The 17,510-nt window shown below is 50.6% G+C and overlaps 1 protein-coding gene and 1 pseudogene across 1 annotated transcript in view; one reads left to right on the plus strand and one right to left on the minus strand.

The window, feature by feature from the left end:
• The window catches only part of LOC137154825 (zinc finger protein 585A-like), a 100,346-nt gene that overhangs the window by 44,648 nt on the left and 38,188 nt on the right, over nt 1–17,510 (minus strand). The window lies entirely within an intron of this gene.
• Nucleotides 14,091–14,761, plus strand: LOC137154827 (zinc finger protein 239-like; annotated as a pseudogene).

Here is a 17,510-nt window from a genome sequence, read left to right on the forward strand (position 1 = left end):
TTATAATAAACCTTTAGTTTTATTTACTAAAGGATTAGCTGGCAGCATGGTATTTTGGGTAAGATCCAAACTTATAGTGACCTGGTACTGTGGCTGACCCTTTGGGGTCAGGAGAAACCTTTTTGGTAAAGAGCATAGAGTTTAAATAACTGGTCTCTTTACTGGACCTAGTGGCTGATGGGAGCCGGAGACTGGAATGCAGTAAAGGGAGCTGTGTGTATTTGTATTTTGGCTTCTTGATAACCAGTGTGGGGAATCAGAAGCACTGTTTGTGGCTGGTTGGGAAGTCTGGTTTCAGTGTCACCCACCAGTGCTGGGAGAATCTGCTTTCCTTTATCAGCCTGCCCTGATCTTGGCATTTTCAGGTGGCTACCCTAGGCCCGGACAGGTCACAGTCTGTGCTTTGCTTTCTGAGGTAAAGGCTGCAACAGCTATTAACGATGTGCTGATCACGTACCACACCGAGAGCTAAAGGGTGGAGCTGGCCGTGAAGGTGCTGACAGACAGACATTGATCGCAGAGACCTGGCAGACTGTTCAGAATGAACTCAAGAGACATCAGAGTCTCCGAATGGGGGACCCATTGCATCTCCCCAGGAATAAATCCCTCTTTTGCCCTCAGCAGGAGTCTGCGCATTTCCCTCAACCTTGTCCCCTTCTGACCTTTCCCCTACAACCTGCCCCATCCTTGACTCTTCCTTAATCCAGCCCCAGTCTCTTTGCCCAGCCAGTCCCAGTTTCCCTGTCCTGCTCTTAGTTCACTGTCAGACCTGTTTCTCCTCCCCCACTGCCCTGGTCCCCCCATGGGTTCCTAGTCCCAGACATCTTGTCCAACCAGTCCCAGGCTCCCCCACACCAAGTCCAATCTCCCCTCACCCCCTTGTCAACTGGCTCCCAGTCCGTTTCATTTCCTTCCCTAGTTCCTTCTGTGACTTCAGTGTCAGTCGCCCGCACCAACTAGTCTCAGCCTCTCCTCCCATCCTGGCTCCCAGGCCGTTTCTCTCCCCTACCTCCATCCCCAGTCTTGCCAGACTCCTTGTACCCATCTACTCTTACCTTTGTCCCCTCTGCATTCGGATCAGATGGCTTCCTCCTCCACGCTGCCTGGATACCAGCAGGGGTGGGGTAGGACAACAGAGAGTCCAGGAGACAGGCTCCCTCCTCTCAGTTCCAGTGTCTAGCCTCACCCTGAGCCAGAGCAACAAATGCAGGCAAAGTCCAACTTCAGTCCCTGTTGCCCTGTGCTGGAGCATCATGCTCAGTCACTGTGGGGCTGGCCCATGTGCAATCGGGTCAGGAGGAGGAGCTGAGAAGGACTGGAGCATGCTCAGTGAGGATGGAATCTTCGCAGAGTTCAGCACCTAATGTCAGTCGTCTCTCTGAGCATGTGTGAGCTGCAAATTTTCAAAGGTTCATAACGTGGCCAAATGTGGGCAGAGTTTTGTGGAGGTATCAAAAGGCCAATCTTTGATGCAATGGTCAGCTGTCCTGCTAGCTGTCAAGTCCTGGCTCTAAAGCAGAAGGGTGATAGAGCATTTTAAAGGTATCAAAATTATTTAATATGGGCAAACAACATCTTTCCGTAGCCGCCTTCTCAAACGTGGATGAACCTTTTTGGCTGAAATTTGTCAGAAAAATTCAGCTTGAGGAAAACACCCAGCATAGAAAATTTCAGCCTAAACTGTGAAACAAAGGACTGAGACACATCCCAATACTGGATGTACACTAGAGGAACCATACAAGCCTGCAAATTCCACAATTCTACTGACAACCTGAATATATGGACTTTCAACTCATTTGTATGTATCTGATTACTTTAATCATATAATGCCTCTCACCTTGTTTCTTTCCTTTTATAATAAACCTTTAATTTTAGTTACTAAAGGATTGGCTGGCAGCGTGGTATTCTGGGTAAGATCCAAACTCACGTTGATCTGGCAGTGTGGCTGGCCCTTTGGAGTCGAGAAAACTTTTTGGTAAAGAGCACAAAGTTTAATACCTATCTCTTTACCGGACCTAGTGAATGATTGGGAGCCAGAGAGTGAAATGCAGTAAAGGGGGTGTGACCCATCTGTGCCCAGGGTAGCCACACAAGAATGCCAATGTCAGGGCAGGCTGCAAAAGGAGAGCAGATTCTCCCAGCGCTGGTGGGTGGCACTGAAACCTGGCTTCCCAACCAGCCACGAACTGCTTCTGATTCCCCTACACTGGTTATCAAGAAGCCAGTCCACAAATGCCCACAGCCCCCTTTACTGCATTCCAGTTCCTGGCTCCCAAATCAGCACTAGGCCCAGTAAAGAGACCAGTTACTTAAACTCTATGCTCTTTACTAAAAAGGTTCCCTCTGACCCCAAGGGGTCAGCCACAGTACCAGTTCAATATAAGTTTGGATCTTATCCAGAATACCACGCTGTCAGCCAATCCTTTAGTAACTAAAATTAAAGGTTTATTATAAAAAGAAAGAAAGAAACCATGAGAGAAATGTTAAAGGGTTAGAGCAATCAGATACATACAAATGATTAAAAGTCCATATACATCAGGTTGCTGGAAGAAAGGTAGAGTTACAGGCTTGTATAGTTCCCTCTGGTACACATCCAGTACCTGGATGGCTCTAAGTCCTTTGGTTCAGTTGTAAGATGAATTGATCCAGAGGTGTCTCTGCAGCTGGACAGGAACATAGACAAAATGGATTCTGTGATTTGATCTTATATACCCTCTGTCCTGTGAAGGGAAAACAAGATGGGATCTCTATTTTTGCTGAGAACTGATTTTAGAAATGGCTGTAAAAAGCCTGAGATAGAAAATGTTCTTTTAGCAGTTATTTAATCTTAGAATGTTTTGAAGTAATGAAATAGTTAAGAGGTCTAGATGCTAGTAGAGATGGAATGCAGAGAAAGACCTTGTAACTTAGATAAGGAAAGTTGCAAGTATTCAGTTAGAAAATTCCTAGATAATACTTTTTAGTATGTATGACCATGGAAACTGTGACGTGTAAAAACTTGTTTATACCACCCTATAAATACGGTCAGTTTTTTGGAAGCAAGTGTCGTTCCTTACATTTGAAGGGACCACCTTCTTTACGTAAAGAATAGACTTTGACTTTGCTAAATCTGTTGTTTGACTAATTCAGGACTATCCGCTGAGCAATGGACTTGTAAGTAAGGACCCCTGAGTTTGGGTTCTTCCACAGTCCCTGGCCATGCGGCCTGTGGAAAGTCACAAGAACTAAAACAGAGTCCAGAGTCACATGGGCCAATCCTGGTGACGCTTCAGGTATGCCTGGGGTCCAGAGTCACATGGGCCAATCATGGTAACTCTTCAGGTGTGCCTTTAGTTTCTTCCTGGGCCCCTCCCATCTGTGAGTGTCTTAATGGGCCATTAAGCAGGCTATTGTCCTGCCACCTCTCTGTCTGGGGTGTGTCCCAGCCAGTCCAAATTGACATACAGAGATATCAAATACATTCATAAATTCCATTTCACATATAATACATGAACATGAGTATTATTATCTTACTCAGCACGATATATCCCTCCTAACAGTACCTGACATGATATATCTCACACGAATCATCATGATTCTGCCATACTGATATCACACAATATACTAAATGCCCCCCCTCCCACTCAAGCCAGCCCACGTGACAGGGGGCTGTGTATCTTTTGTTCTAGCTTCTTGATAACCAGTGTGGGGGATAAGAAGCATTGTCTGTGGGTGGTTGGGAAGTCTCACTTCAGTGTTACCCACCAGTGCTGGGAGAAATTCCTCTCCTTTTGCAGCCTGCCCTCACCTGACATTTTCAGGTGGTCTACCCTAGGCATGGACGGGTCACAGTGACATTGTACGTACTTTCTCTAGTAGGGAGGGGAAAAGCTAATGTACTTTCTCTGTTATAAGCCCTTGAAGCCACCCCCCTGGAGAGAGATGCATATACTAGTTCAAACTGAATTCTCTATGGACCAAGGAACAAAGAAAGAATTTGTGGATCAACAGCCTGGTTTCAAACAGGCTCAGGGCCTTCTTTCTGATCTGCCCAAATGGACAGGACCCTTGGCCCACGGAAAGTCCCAATTCTTAAGGGAGGGTTGGGTGCTCGCTCGGAGCTGAAGCTGGGAGAAGCTGGTAACCACAATGAACCGCGTTGGGCAGGGGTTTGAAGGACTGCTTCTGCCAGAATCCATGGCAGGATTGGGGTAATCCTGATTTTGTTAGTATGCATGTAGATTGTTTTCTTGCTTTTATATTTTTTCTGTATTGCTTTGTACCTTAAGAAGAAAGCAGGCTTACGAGGAAACACTGGGTGATGCCTTTTAACTATAGCACTGACACTTGTTAACCGTCTCTGACAAGAAAGCCACCAGGTGCCTTGGGCAGCCTGCCCGTGCTGGGATAATGCAGTGATGGAGGGAACTGGGCAGCCTGGAAATACCCCGCTCAGAAGGGAGAGAGGCGAGTGTCTCCAGCCAAGAGAGGGAACAGCTGGGAGGCTGGAAGCCTGACAGCAGGTATCTGGTTGGGCCACTGAGGGCAAATACAGGTGCAATTGCTCTGAACTGTGACACCCACAGCCCAGCCCAGACCCTGACAGCCTTTCCCTGGGTGAGCCCAAGAACAAGGGGCCCCCAAGGCAGGTGCAACCAGGTAAGTGGTTCCTCCTGCCTCCCATCTGCCCCCTGCCCTAGTCCTCCTGCCCCTCTGCTCTCTGTGTCCTAACACCACTGCCTTAGCCTTCTTGTCTGCATCTCCCAACCATCTCATGTCCTATTTCATATGACCCACTGTGTCCCGTCCTCAAGTCTGGCCCCCTTCTCTGGCAATCTGCCACACTATGTCCTGTCTGCCTACCATGGGCCTCCTTCTCTGGCATCCTTCCCCATCTGCCTCTATGTCTTATCTCCCCACACCCTCTGCTCCTCACCTGCTGTTTTCCTAGCCCCTCCCATCTGCCCACCATGTCCTAGTCCCTCCACCCCATTTGTCTCCCATTGCATTCTGAACCCCCAACCCCATTTTTTCTCTGTGACCTGTCCCTCATCTCCACCCTGTGTCCAGACTGCAATCCCCCTGTATTACAGCCCCCCATTATTCCACCCATGTATTTCATGCCCCTGCTTCCCCGGCCTCATGTATGGGACCTCCCTTCACTAGCCTGACACAACTTCATCTGCACCCTAGGATGGTGTGACATTCCCCTCTACAATCTGGAGTGGTGAATCGCTGTGTCACCCCCAATCCTTCACTCCTGGAGCCTGTCTTGCCTTGCTTTGCTGTGAGAGTCCCCACTCCTGGGCAGCTCACGCACAGCCACCAGCAAGCAAGTTGCTCTAACTCAGTGGGTGAGTGCCTCTAGCCAGCCATTCAAGGGATTATGCAAGGATATGACCCCAGCCACTTTCCCCAGGCCCACATGCAGCCCTAGGAACTTCCGTTTTACAGTGTTCGGTGCTTCCCACTGCAAGCTCATTGGTTCGTCAATTTATCAAAGAGATTGATATGCTGTTGACGCGCCCCTGTGAGGGGCAGCACCTGGGCCCTCCCTCTGGGTCTTTCTCAGAGGGAGACCACCCCTCCCGGCTATCCCTTGCTGGGATGCAGTCTTTCACCCCCGCCCTTAGGCAGGGCTGGCGAGTAAGCAGTCCACTCTCTGGAGCTGTAAGGAGGGGAAGGCTCTCTCTCTCTCAGGGTGGCTAGGGAAGTGGGGAGGGGGACGCAGGCCCACCCATCTCCACTACATCCCAGCCCAGGGCCCCATCAGCGACAGGATGCCCCATCACTGGGTTGGCGGGGCTCCAGCCGAAACGCACCGACTCACAGGGAGCCACTACTCAGCCGCACCACTGTTGGCTTCCCTGGGCTTCTTCCTCCCGCCCCCTGTTTAAAGTACCTTTTCTCCATCACATGCCTCTGGGGTCCTGGGTTCGAGGGGGTGTGGTAGTTCCACAAAACCCCCTTTGTCAACCGGCGGCAGCTCCAGCAACTCCATGGGTTCTTCCACGGAGGGCAGTTCCTCTAGGTCCTCTGGCCTCCAGGCTGTGGGTAGGGCCGGTAGGTTCTCCAGGTCCCAGGCTCTGTACTGCTCAGATCAATCCTCCTCCAGCTTCCAGGTGGCAGGCCACTCGGGTAGGCATGAGCATTCCAAAAACATCTTACATGATATACCTTGCATTGAACAACACACAGTTCACTACCTGAGTGAACATGAATGATACACAATCACACCATAAGGGTGCACATGGGGGTGCAGTGCATCACAGGTGGCCTTCAGATTGAGACCCAGAGGGGTTTGGTGAGGATGGGGGGGGGGGGGGCAGATGAAGCCCCAAGCAATGAGTTCCAGCACATGCTGCTCTTGGGGATAGATCCCATGGCAGGGCTGCTGCCTCCTTGGAGTGAGGATCCCCGTGGGTCCTTCCAGGTAAGCCAGGTTATGGAGGAGCATGCTGCTGTCACCCCCAAAAGGGGAACTGACCTGGGGGGACAGGAGGCTGCAGGGGGTGTCCCCTTTTTAATGGGGGTGTTGTTTTAAAGGAGTCATTTAGATTCCACACACCTTTATACTAGATCATGGGTGGGGGTTGTTGGCTCAGTTACCCACCCACCCCAGTGAGGGCTGGAGCCAGGTGTAGCCCCACAGTGCAGTCTGTGTGGCCCAGGCTTTTCCTTGTGATCTTATTTTCCATTTTCCTCCAGCCTGGAGTGCTTCACTGCCCAGGTTTCCTACTATAGGGGGCTCTGCCCCTTGCACTGCATTGTGGGCTTCGTCCCCTGACCTGGGACCTGCCACAAACTGCACAAAGCCTGTGCCTGTGTCAAGGCCTTGTCCATGCAGGCAGGGTGCCCCTGGGCAGTGGCAGGGGGTGGCCGTGGCTGACCCTGTCATGTCCAAGAGCAGCAGATTATCATGAGCTGCCTCTGGCCAGTCCCTCCCCACATCCCTGCCCTTGGGCAGAAGCCCTAGCCAGCATCTTGCGCTGGCCGCTGGCAGCGCGAATAGCCGGGGCGGCGCCGTAGCTGGATTAGTGAGGGACCCCCCCCCGCCCAGCACAGGTCACGGTGGCCAGGGTCGGTGGGGCAGAGCTGGTAGGTCCCTGCACTGGGATTTTCCCGGCTGCTGGAGCTGGCGGCGCAGGTGCTGCTGGGTCCTTTGAGCCTGGACTGGATGGAGCTGTGCGTGGGTGGCGGGGCACGGTTCAGCCCGTGGAGCGTCCGGCAGTAGCCGCCCTAGAGCCGGCGCGTCCCGCAGCAATCCGGACTTTCCTGTGCCAGCCCGGGGTCCCTGGCGCGGCCCGGCCCGTGCGCAGAGCGAGTCCCGGCCACAGCCCCAGGGCGGGGAGCGGGCGCCGAATGCAGGGGACACGGCGAGAGGCGGCCCCGGGGAGGGAGAGACACAGCCGCGGAGGCAGGAAATCGCCGCCCGGATGAAGCGGCCGCGGGCCCGAGCCCGGCGATGGCTGCCCCGTCCTATGTGTCCCCCGCGGGCCGAGGACCCCGCCTCGCCCCCAACCCCGAAAACCCCAGACCACGGCGATGGCTGCAGCGGGGCCGGTGCAGGTGGGACGCGGGCCGGAAGCTCCCTGGAGGGCCGGGCCGGGCCGGGCTGATCCCGGCGGGGGGCGGCGGGGAGCCGGGACCCGGGACCCGGATCTCTCTGGCGCTGCTGACCCCGGTGCGGGCGGGCGGGCGAAGCAGCAGCTCCCGGGATTTGGCGCGGAGCCGGGCCAAGCGCTGCCCCAGGCCGGGAGCGGCTCAGCTCTGCGCGGCCAGGCTGGGTCTGGGGGTCCCGCTTTGCACCAGCGCTGCCCGGCGGGGTCAGGGGCTGTCAGCAGCCGGAGCGCTGGGAGCGGGGAGCGGCTCTGGGGCAAGGCTGGGACTCCGGGCTGGGGCTGGAGCGGAAGGTGCTGAGTGTGTAACGCTTGTGACGGCAGCTCCCGGTGGCGTTTGAGGACGTCGCTCTGTATTTCACCCGGGAGCAGTGGGAGCTCTTATCCCAGCCAGAGAAGCAGCTGTACCGGGACCAGATGCTGCGGAATTACTGGACCCTCGTTTCCCTGGGTAAGGACCCGTTTCCCTTCTTTTTATTCACAGTTAAATATCTGGGTTCCCTTGAAGTCTTGGCTGCCATGTGCCATTCCATGGCCAATCGGTGGCAAATGTCAGCCCTTTTCAGGTTGGCTTCCTGTTGGAGGAGATCTCCGGGCTACAGAGGTAATCTTAGCCTAACTTGTTGACTCGCACTATGTATGTACCTCAGTCCTGGCACAGAGGTGGTTCCCTTCATCCAACAGTCTCTTCCAGGAATCCCAGCCCAGACACCAATGACAGCAACTTTCCCTCAAGAACTGACTCTAGTTAGAGAAATAAGTCATGGAGAAAATTCTGCTGCTGCATGCAGGAGCTCCGCACCTCCCCCAAAACAATGAACATTGTAAATTTAACAACTGTACAGTTGAACAATGCTTGCATTGTAAGCAAAAGAACTGGTAGGTCTGTGTAACGGCACTAACTGGGGACACCTACCTTGATGCATTGTGGCCGATGCTTTAATGACATGCTGCAAAGTTTAGTGTTTTCAACAGCTATAAGATGGCAATGGAACGAAGTTTCCTTGTTCCCAAATCTTCTCCCAAATTTTTCAGGGGACAGTTGGGTAAGTGTATTGATGACTGGAGAGAAGGAAGTTGGGGACTTTCTACTCAGCCTGTCCCTTAATCTGAGAGTAATGGGGTGTTCAGTGGTATTTCAGCGGGTTAAAGGAAATCTATGCCACGCAGTTGGCTTATGGAACGTACTGCCACAAGATCTAACAGGGGCAAAGATGTGAGCAGGATGGGATATTTCTGTGGAACGTCTAGAGTTACCTTAGCAAGGATTTGAAATTCAGCTCCCACAGCAAATTGAGACAGGTCATAGACATTGCTGCTTCAGAGTATGAACTGAACCTGCCTGGTGGGAGATGGGATGAAATCTCCTCTAAGGAAAGTTTATTTAATTATTCTCCTGCTTGGGATCTCTTGCACAGACGCACCCTGACCGAGATCAGGGCCCGGTTGTGCTGGGCTGCACAAACACGTAATTGAGTCCCTGCACCCAAAACTTTAGTAATAAAACTGGTTCTTTCTCCCCAAAGAGGCTATTCCAGTTCCACACCAGACTTAATCCAGTGGATCGAGCTACGGGAGGCAGAGCTCTGGATCCAGGATGACCAAGACTCCAGGGAAAACTCAGGTCCTGAGAGCCCCTCCTCAGGTGAGTTGTAATAATCCAGTCCCTTCTGATTTACACAGCTGCTAGCGGAGGGCTCCTTAATGTAGAAGGCAAAGGCAGAGCGAGTGTCTCTCTCAAAGCTCTGCTCTAGCTCAGCCAGGAGTTACTGGGCCGGAGGCAGGAATCACTGGGGGAGATTCTCTGGCTGCAATACGCAGAAAGCCAGGCTGGATGGGCACAGTGAGATGGTCTGGCCTTGATAGCTATGAAACATAGAAATGTAGGACTAGACAGGACCTCGGTAGGTCCTGTAATCCACTCTCCTGCACAAAGTATTATCTATTCTAGACCATCCCTGACAGGTGTCTGTCTAACCTGTTCCTAGAAACCTCCAATAACGGAGATCACACAACCACTCTAGGTAATTTGTTCCACTCCTTAGCTACTCTTAGAATTAAGAAGTTTTTCCTAATGTCTAACCTAAATGTCTCTTGCTACAATTTAAACCCATTTCTTCTTGTCCTGGCCTCAATGGATAAGGAGCGCAATTTATCACCCTCCTCTTTGTAACAGCCTTTTACATACTTGAAGACTGTTATCACTCCCCCCCCCCCCCTCTTCTCCTCTCCAGACTAAACAAACACAATTTTTTCAATCTCGCCTAGGTCATGTTTTCTAGACCTTTAATCCTTCCTGTTGCTCTCCTCTGACCCTCTCCAATTTGTCCACATCCTTCCTGAAGTGTGAGGCCCACACCTGGACACGGTACTCCAGTTGAGGCCTTATCAGTGCTGAGAAGAGTGTTACTCACAACAATCCTGTTAATGCATCCCAGAATTATATTTGCTTTTTTTTTCAACAGGATTACAGTGTTGACTCCTGTTTACTCTGTGATCCACTATAACCCCAGATCCATTTCTGCTGTACTCATTCCTAGACAGTCACTTCCCATTCTGTGGTTGTGTAATTGATTATTCCTACTTAAGTGTAGTACTTTGTATATAGTTTTACTGAATTTAATCCTGTTTAATTCCAACCATTTCTCCAGTTTGTCAAGATAATTTTGAATTCTAACCCTGTCCTCCAAAGCCCTTGCAACCCCTCCCAGCTTGGAATCGTTCGTAAACTTTGCGTATATTCTCTATGCCATCATTCAAATCATTCATGAAGATATTGAATAGAACTGGAACCAGGACAGATCTCTGCAGGATCCCACTAATTATGCTTTTTCAGCTCGTTTGTGAACTCACCTTATATTAGATTTGCCTAGGCTATATTTCTCTTGTTTGTTTGTGGGACGGTCATGTAAGACAGTATCAAAAGCTTTACTAAAGTCAAGATATGTGACATTTTCTGCTTCTCCGCGATCCTCAAGGTTTGTTACCTGTTGAAGAATGATATTATGTTGCTTTGACATAATTTGTTCTTGACAAATCCATGTTGACTGTTGCTTTATTTCCTTCTAGGTGCTTACAAATAGAATGTTTGATTACTTGCTCCATTATCTTTCCATGAACAGAAGATAAAATGACTGGTCTGTAATTTCCTGGGTTCTCCTTATTCCCCTGTCTATAGAGAGAGGTACCATATTTGCCCTTTTCCAGTCCTCAGGTCTCTGTGCCATCCTCTACGAGTTCTCAGAGATAATCGCTAATAGCTCAGATCTCTTCAGCCAGTTCCTTAAGTATTCTAGGATATATTTCATCAAGCCCTACCAACTTGAAGACATCTAACTTTTCTAAGTAATTTGTAACTATTTATTTTCCTATTTTAGCCTTATTTACACTGATCTTCATTATTAGTCAACCGATCACTGCTAACTTTTTTGCAAAAACTGAAACACAAGAGGCATTTAACAGTTTGGCCATGGCTGCATTTTCTCTTACTGTCTTTCCATCCTCATTTAGTAATGGGCCTAGTCTGCCCTTGATCTTCCTCTTGCTTCCCATGTATGTGTAAAACGCTTTCTTCTTACCCTATATATCCCTAGCTAGTTTAATTTACTTTTTTGTCTTGGCCTTTCTGATTTTGTCCCTACCTGCTTTTGTGGGCTTTTTATATTCATCCTTTGTAATTTGACCTAGTTTCCATTTCTTGTATGTGTCTTTTTTGAGTTTCAGGACATTGAAGTTCTTGTTGATCCAGGGTGGCCTCTTACTGTACTTGCTATCTTTCCTATGCACTGGTGATCTCTGACCCAGGATGGGACCTAAAAATGTTGGAGCTTCAAAGCCATGACAGAGAAATGGACTGAAGATGGGGCTGTGATGAAATGGGAAGGGGGTGAAATAGTGATATAAGACAATGTGGGGTGGGAGATTTGAGGCATGTTGATGGAGGGGGAGAGAGCTCCCTGGTGGGGGAAGGTTATGGGGGCTGCATTACATAGTGGTTAGGACACTGCAATAGGATTCAGAAGATCTTGGTTCAGTGAGTCGCTACAGTTCCATCATGCCTCAGTTTCCCCACCTGCCTTATGGTGAGAGCATTGGGGCTGTGAGGACAAAATCCATCTGTGTATGTCAGTGGATTAGACACTGTGACAAGCCTGTCTGTTGATGTAACTGGACACCTTCTTCTAGGCTTCCCACACCTCAGAAAATCATAGCAAGGCAGTGATACCCTAGAGATTTTTCAAATGCTTTTCATGCCTCTGCCCCTTGTGGCTCCAGCTGTGTGTGCTGGTGTCCTGTGGCCCTGGGCACCTGGAGCCAGCCATAACTCAGACAGGGGCAAAAACCTGCTTACAGAGTCACTGGCCCTTGGCAGAGAATGAGCTGGTTAGCACCCCACCCCCTCTCTGCCACTTCACTACACACGTGACTTCTCAGACTGGAGAAACCTGTGCCCGGCCAATAAGGAGAAAGCTGGGGGTGACGTAGGGCAGAGCAGGATCAGTCATGTATGATGAGTGCGAGGTCATGCCATGCGGAGGACACCATTTTGCAGAGCAGGTCTCAGGCACTTGCAGTGTTTCACTGTAATGCCCTACAACTGCCAGGCGTCTCAGCAAGCTGCTGCTGTGGGAGTGGATATGTTTGGGGGCCAGATGAAATCATCCTGCTGGCCATGGCTTGAGTTACCCTGGTGTATGGGCTGGGTGAGAAGGGGAGGGTGCTGGGCTGGCCTCTGTCACATCCTCTTCTTCCCCTGCTCTCTCAGTGGCACGAAATCTTTGTCACTTACATTGCTTCAGGGTTAATGCTTAGCACAGCCCTCAGCCTCAGCCAGGTCTGTGACTGGCTGTGGATCAAAGGCCGACTGTGTGGCAGCCATTAACCCCTTCAGCTTAGTAGTGTCATTGACGGAGGGTGTAAAACAATACAAAAATGTTCTTCATGTTACATCACAGAAACCCTGAGTGACTTGTCATCCCCTCCCCCATAAGCCCCATAAAGAGCAATGCTCTGTGAGGATTTTAGTTTAGTTTTAGTTTTGCACAAAGAAACTAAACCTCAGACCCAGGGTGAATGACTTCTTTAAAAGGAATTCTCTGAAAGCGACTCACTCCCCCACAGGAATAAGCAACGTTGTTCTGAGCAGTTTTATACTGGTCTCACTGCGTCCACACAAGGGGATTGTAGCCCCTCAACAAAACTAGTTTCAAACCAATGTAGTTAAAACAGCACAAACCCTGGGGAACAGCCTCTTGCTATAAAAGAGGGGAAGTGAGGAACCAGCACCATGTAAATAAAAGCCTCTGATTGAAATAAAACTAAAATCAGTTTGAAAACAAACCATGGATCCTGTTTGGACCATGTTAGCATCTAGGGACCCTAGTTGTGGATCAGGGCTCTGCTGTGCCAGTACTGCCCGTTTCCTGGCAGGCTACAGTTTAAGCAGAAGATGAGAGGCGAGGTGCATGGTGCACGTGGGAGCAGGTACCAGGTGTTGCACAAATAATGTGAGCAGAACCAACATGACTCAGGCTGCAGACTTGACATGGCATTTTGTATAAAAAACAACGGAGCAGTCACAGTAAATTTAGGAAAAGTCTCAGGTCACTAAATTTACTGTGATGGCTCCATGATTTTTAACCAAACTTGGCCTCCTCCTCGCCCTGCCAAGGGGGAACCAACCACCCAAAGGAGCACGTTCCCCCCGCACTGCAACCCTAACCCCAGCTCCACCATAATGACTGGGAGTGGGGGCAAATCTGAGTGGCCCTGTAACCCCACACATTAGGTCTCAGCATCAGAGTGAGGTGCTGGGTCCTGCCCTGTGCGACAGGAGTCACCAGGGTGAGGCACACATCTAAAAAGCAGTCCCATGGAAATGGACTGTCCGTGACATTTTTCCTTCCTTCACAAACCTGCAGCCTTAACCATGAGCTAACACCGGGATTGCCTCTGCTCTCTCCAGCAGGCACAGGATTCTGGGAGGAACGAGGACACGGTCTGAATATTGGAATAATGTGGGAGGAAAGCAGGATCCCATAGTCCACAGGGAGATCCATGCAGAGGACTCAGTCCATCCCTGGGACGGATTCAGGCAGAGACCGGAGCTGGCGACACACCAGAGACTCCCTTTGGGGCGGTGCGGGACTCCCCATCGCTGCATTGACTGCAGCAAGAGGTTCAGGAACCCCTTTGCATTGAACCAGCACCAGCGCATACACATCGAGGAGCAGTCGTATCACTGTTTTGACTGTGGCAGGAGCGTCAGACCGTCTTTGAGCCTGAGAATACACTGGCGTACGCACACCGGGGAGCGGCCGTACCACTGTGACTGACTGAGGGGATAGCCAGGCCTGCCTGAGACCAGCCACCAACGCGCACACACCAGGGAGTGGCTGTACCCCTGCACCCACTGTGGCAAGGGATTTGCAGAGAGTTCAAGCCTGATAATACACCAGCGCATGCACACCAGAGAGCGGCTGTACTGCTGTGATGATTACGGCAAAGGATTTGCACGGATCTTAGATTTGCACTGACTGTGGCAAGGGCTTTGCACAGGGCTCAAACTTGAGAGTGCACCAGCAGACGCACACTGGGGAGTGGCCGCATCACTGTGCTGAATGTGACAAGGGCTTCGCACACAGCTCACAACTGAGAATACATCAGCACATGCACACCAGGGAGCAGCTGTACCACTGTGAAAATTGTGCCAAGACCTTCAGCCAGGCCAGTACACTGACCAACCACCAACGAAAACACACTGGGGGGCGGTTGCACTGACTGAAAAGGGCTTTGCTCACATCTCAAGTTTGAGATTACATCAGTGCATGCACACCAGGGAGCAGCCATACAGCTGTGACCATTGCAGCAAGAGCTTCAGCATCGCCGATGCACTGACCAACCACCAGCGCATGCACACCGGGGAACGGTCATTCCGATGCACCGACTGCAACAAGAGCTTTGCACAGGCCTCATCCCTGAGATCACATCTGCACATTCACAGCAAGGAGCGGCTGCACAGCTGTGCCGCCTGTGGCAAGTGGTTTGCTAGATTGGCCGACCTCACCTGTAACCAGGTCACTCACACCAAGGCCCCTCTGCCACCGCCAGGGCCTGGCACAGCGCCAGCAGATGCAGACCAGGGAGTGTTCCTGTCCCCATGACACTCAGCAGAGAGGCTGTGTGGGGCAGGGAAGGGGACTTGGCTGAGCAGTGTGGGGAAGAGCAGACAGGTGGGGGGAATTTAGAGCAGATGGTCACATTGTGACATTGGCCTCCAGGGGAGCCATGCTGGGATAATTTATACAGGGCAAACTGCAAAGCCCTAAATACTGGTGGTTTTTCTTCCATATAAGATACACCAAGCCAGCAACAAACAGCTTCTGATGACCTCACTGGCGTTCAGAACACAAAACACAGTTTCCTTAAAACTGTCCAGCCCTTTGGCTAGCACTCAGACCGCCAAGTCAAATATGATGGAGATTACTGAAAATCTTTATCCATCATATGTAAAAGAGTTCTACCAATGTCAAAGGATTGGACACATTGCCATATAGGTCAATGAATAGTTCAGATCTTAACCAAATACATGCTTAAAGCCAATGCTTATTAACTAAACTAATATATATTTAAAAAAGGAAAGAGAGTAATGGTTAAAAACTCAGTGTACATACACAGAGGAAAATAAAGTTATGAGTCAGTTTCAAAGTAAAGATGATAACTGAGTTGCAAAGTTCTTAAACTGCAAAATCTCTGAAATTACCCAAACATCTTTAGGGTCATCAGTCCTTGTTTAGAGCTTCTTTGTTAGAAATCCAGTCCAGAGAATTGAAGACTAAGTATTCAATGTGCAGAGTTTGTTCAAATTCTCCCATGAGAACTAGCAGGGCAATTCCAGGCTGGTGCTGGGATTCCAGTCTTGTGATCCAAACTTTCCCTGACAAGCTAGGACAGATTTGAGATGAAAAGGATCAGGCCTGAAGCTTCCTTTATAGTTGAAGCAAGGTGGGCACTTGCAGGTAACTCCCTCACGTGGGCTAAGTGAGCCCACAGTTTGGTCTTTACTCAATGGGTCCTTCCTCAGACAATCCAGTCAGCAATAGCCATTTACACTATCAAGACAGTCCACCAATATTTCCTTGAGTGGAGAATAGTAATGTATATTGTCCTTTGAAGTAAGACTTTCACTTCCTAGACACACATTGGTAATTAGCTGCATTAGCACAGTTAACAGTTTATTTAAACCTCAAAGAGTAATACAGCCAAATGATGTTACACCAAAGATTCATCTAGATGTTAACTGACAAGGCTGCAGCATGGAACAAGCACTGGGGAGCCGCCTAGATGATCATAATGGTCCCTTCTGGCCTTAGACAGCTCCCGATCTCTGCACTGCTCCTGGCTGGCTCTGACTTCCCCTGAGGCTGCTGCCTGGGGAAGTTTGGTGGCTCCTTGAGGCTCTGCCCCTGGTTGCTTATTGTCCTGAGTTGGGTGGAGGGCATCTGTGGCCAGGCTGCTGGGCTCTGGTGCTGGGTGCTGCTTGCCAAGGTCTAGGAGAGGTCAAATGGCTGCTTCCTGCCATTAGCTAGGTGGGGAAGCCCTGGCTGGGCTGCTCCCAGCTCTGGCTGCCCTGGGGCGGGTCAGGCTGGCAGTGGCTGGGGTGGAAGGGCTCAGGCTGTGCCTGGCTGGGTGGGGTGTTCAGGCTGCCCCTAACTGGGGGCAAGGGTTGGCTCTACCGGCTGCCCCCTGGTTAGAGCTCTCAGGCCCAGTGTTGCTCTCCCCAAATTTCAGCAACTAGGAGGAGCTGCTCAGGCAGGAGCTAAAATTGGCAGTGACTGAAACAGGATTCTCTATTGCCCTGTGCTCCCTGCCACCACCACACTGCCAACGTGTAGGAGCCAGAGCCTTCAGGCCTCTGACAGGGAGATATAATATGGACCTGTGCTGCATGGCTGGGGTTTGAGCCATGCTGGGATCCATGTGTCCTAGTCCCCACACTGCTTGGCCTCTCCTGGGGTGAGAATCTGCCCAGTGAGCTGGATGCAGGGAGCCCTGATGATTCTTCTTACTCCCCTCCCCCACACAGAACCTAGGGGGGCACGGAGGAACATTGGGGGGTGGGTGAGGAAAATCTGTGAGTCACTGCTTGTTCCCCCCAGTCCCAATGTTCCTTCACTGGGATGAAGCAGGGAGAAATCTAGGCACAACCTCCGCCCTCTCCTCCCCCCCCATGGTGCTTCTCTGCCAGCCAGGAGCAGTTTCTGACACCACACTGGCAGCACTCACCTCTGCGCTGCCATATGGTGCCCTGGGCGGTCCCCAGGTGGCCCACCCTAAGGCTGGCCCTGCTAATAACTGAGAAAAGTCTTATTCATGTTTCAAAACCATAGAGCAGGATGATTCTCTCCTTGTTATGGAAGTTCTGTGATTTGTAGAGGAGCCTTTCAAGTTGAACTTTTCACAGTTCCCCACATTCAGTGTAAACCTTGAACCTTCATGTAGGCCTTTCTCCCCGACACCCTGTATCTGTAGGTGCTCATCCCTGCTGATGTCAATTCAGTGATGTGCTGATCTGGCTCTTGCTGGGCAGCTCCCCTAAACGATTGCCCAGCGTAACGAGTGCCTTGTTGCTGTGTATCTTAACCCACTTTGAAAGCTGAACCAGAACAAGGTGCTCTTCAGTCTTATCTACATGGGGAAGTTTTGCCAGTTATACTGCTAGAGTTCAACCGCTATAGTGATACTGGTAGGAAGCCTGGTCTACACTACAAAATTTTGCTGGCATAGTTATGTCAGTTAGACGTATGAAAAAAAAATCACAGACCCTAAGCAACATCCTTGTGCCCCAGTGTAGATGAAGCTGTGCTGGCATAATGCTTATCTCAGCTAATGTGGTTGGAGAGATGGTATAGT

This window comes from Emydura macquarii, unplaced genomic scaffold (assembly GCF_026122565.2).
Source record: "Emydura macquarii macquarii isolate MOO-44397 ecotype Brisbane River unplaced genomic scaffold, CSIRO-AGI_Emac_v2 contig_1305, whole genome shotgun sequence".
Lineage (NCBI taxonomy): Eukaryota > Metazoa > Chordata > Testudines > Chelidae > Emydura > Emydura macquarii.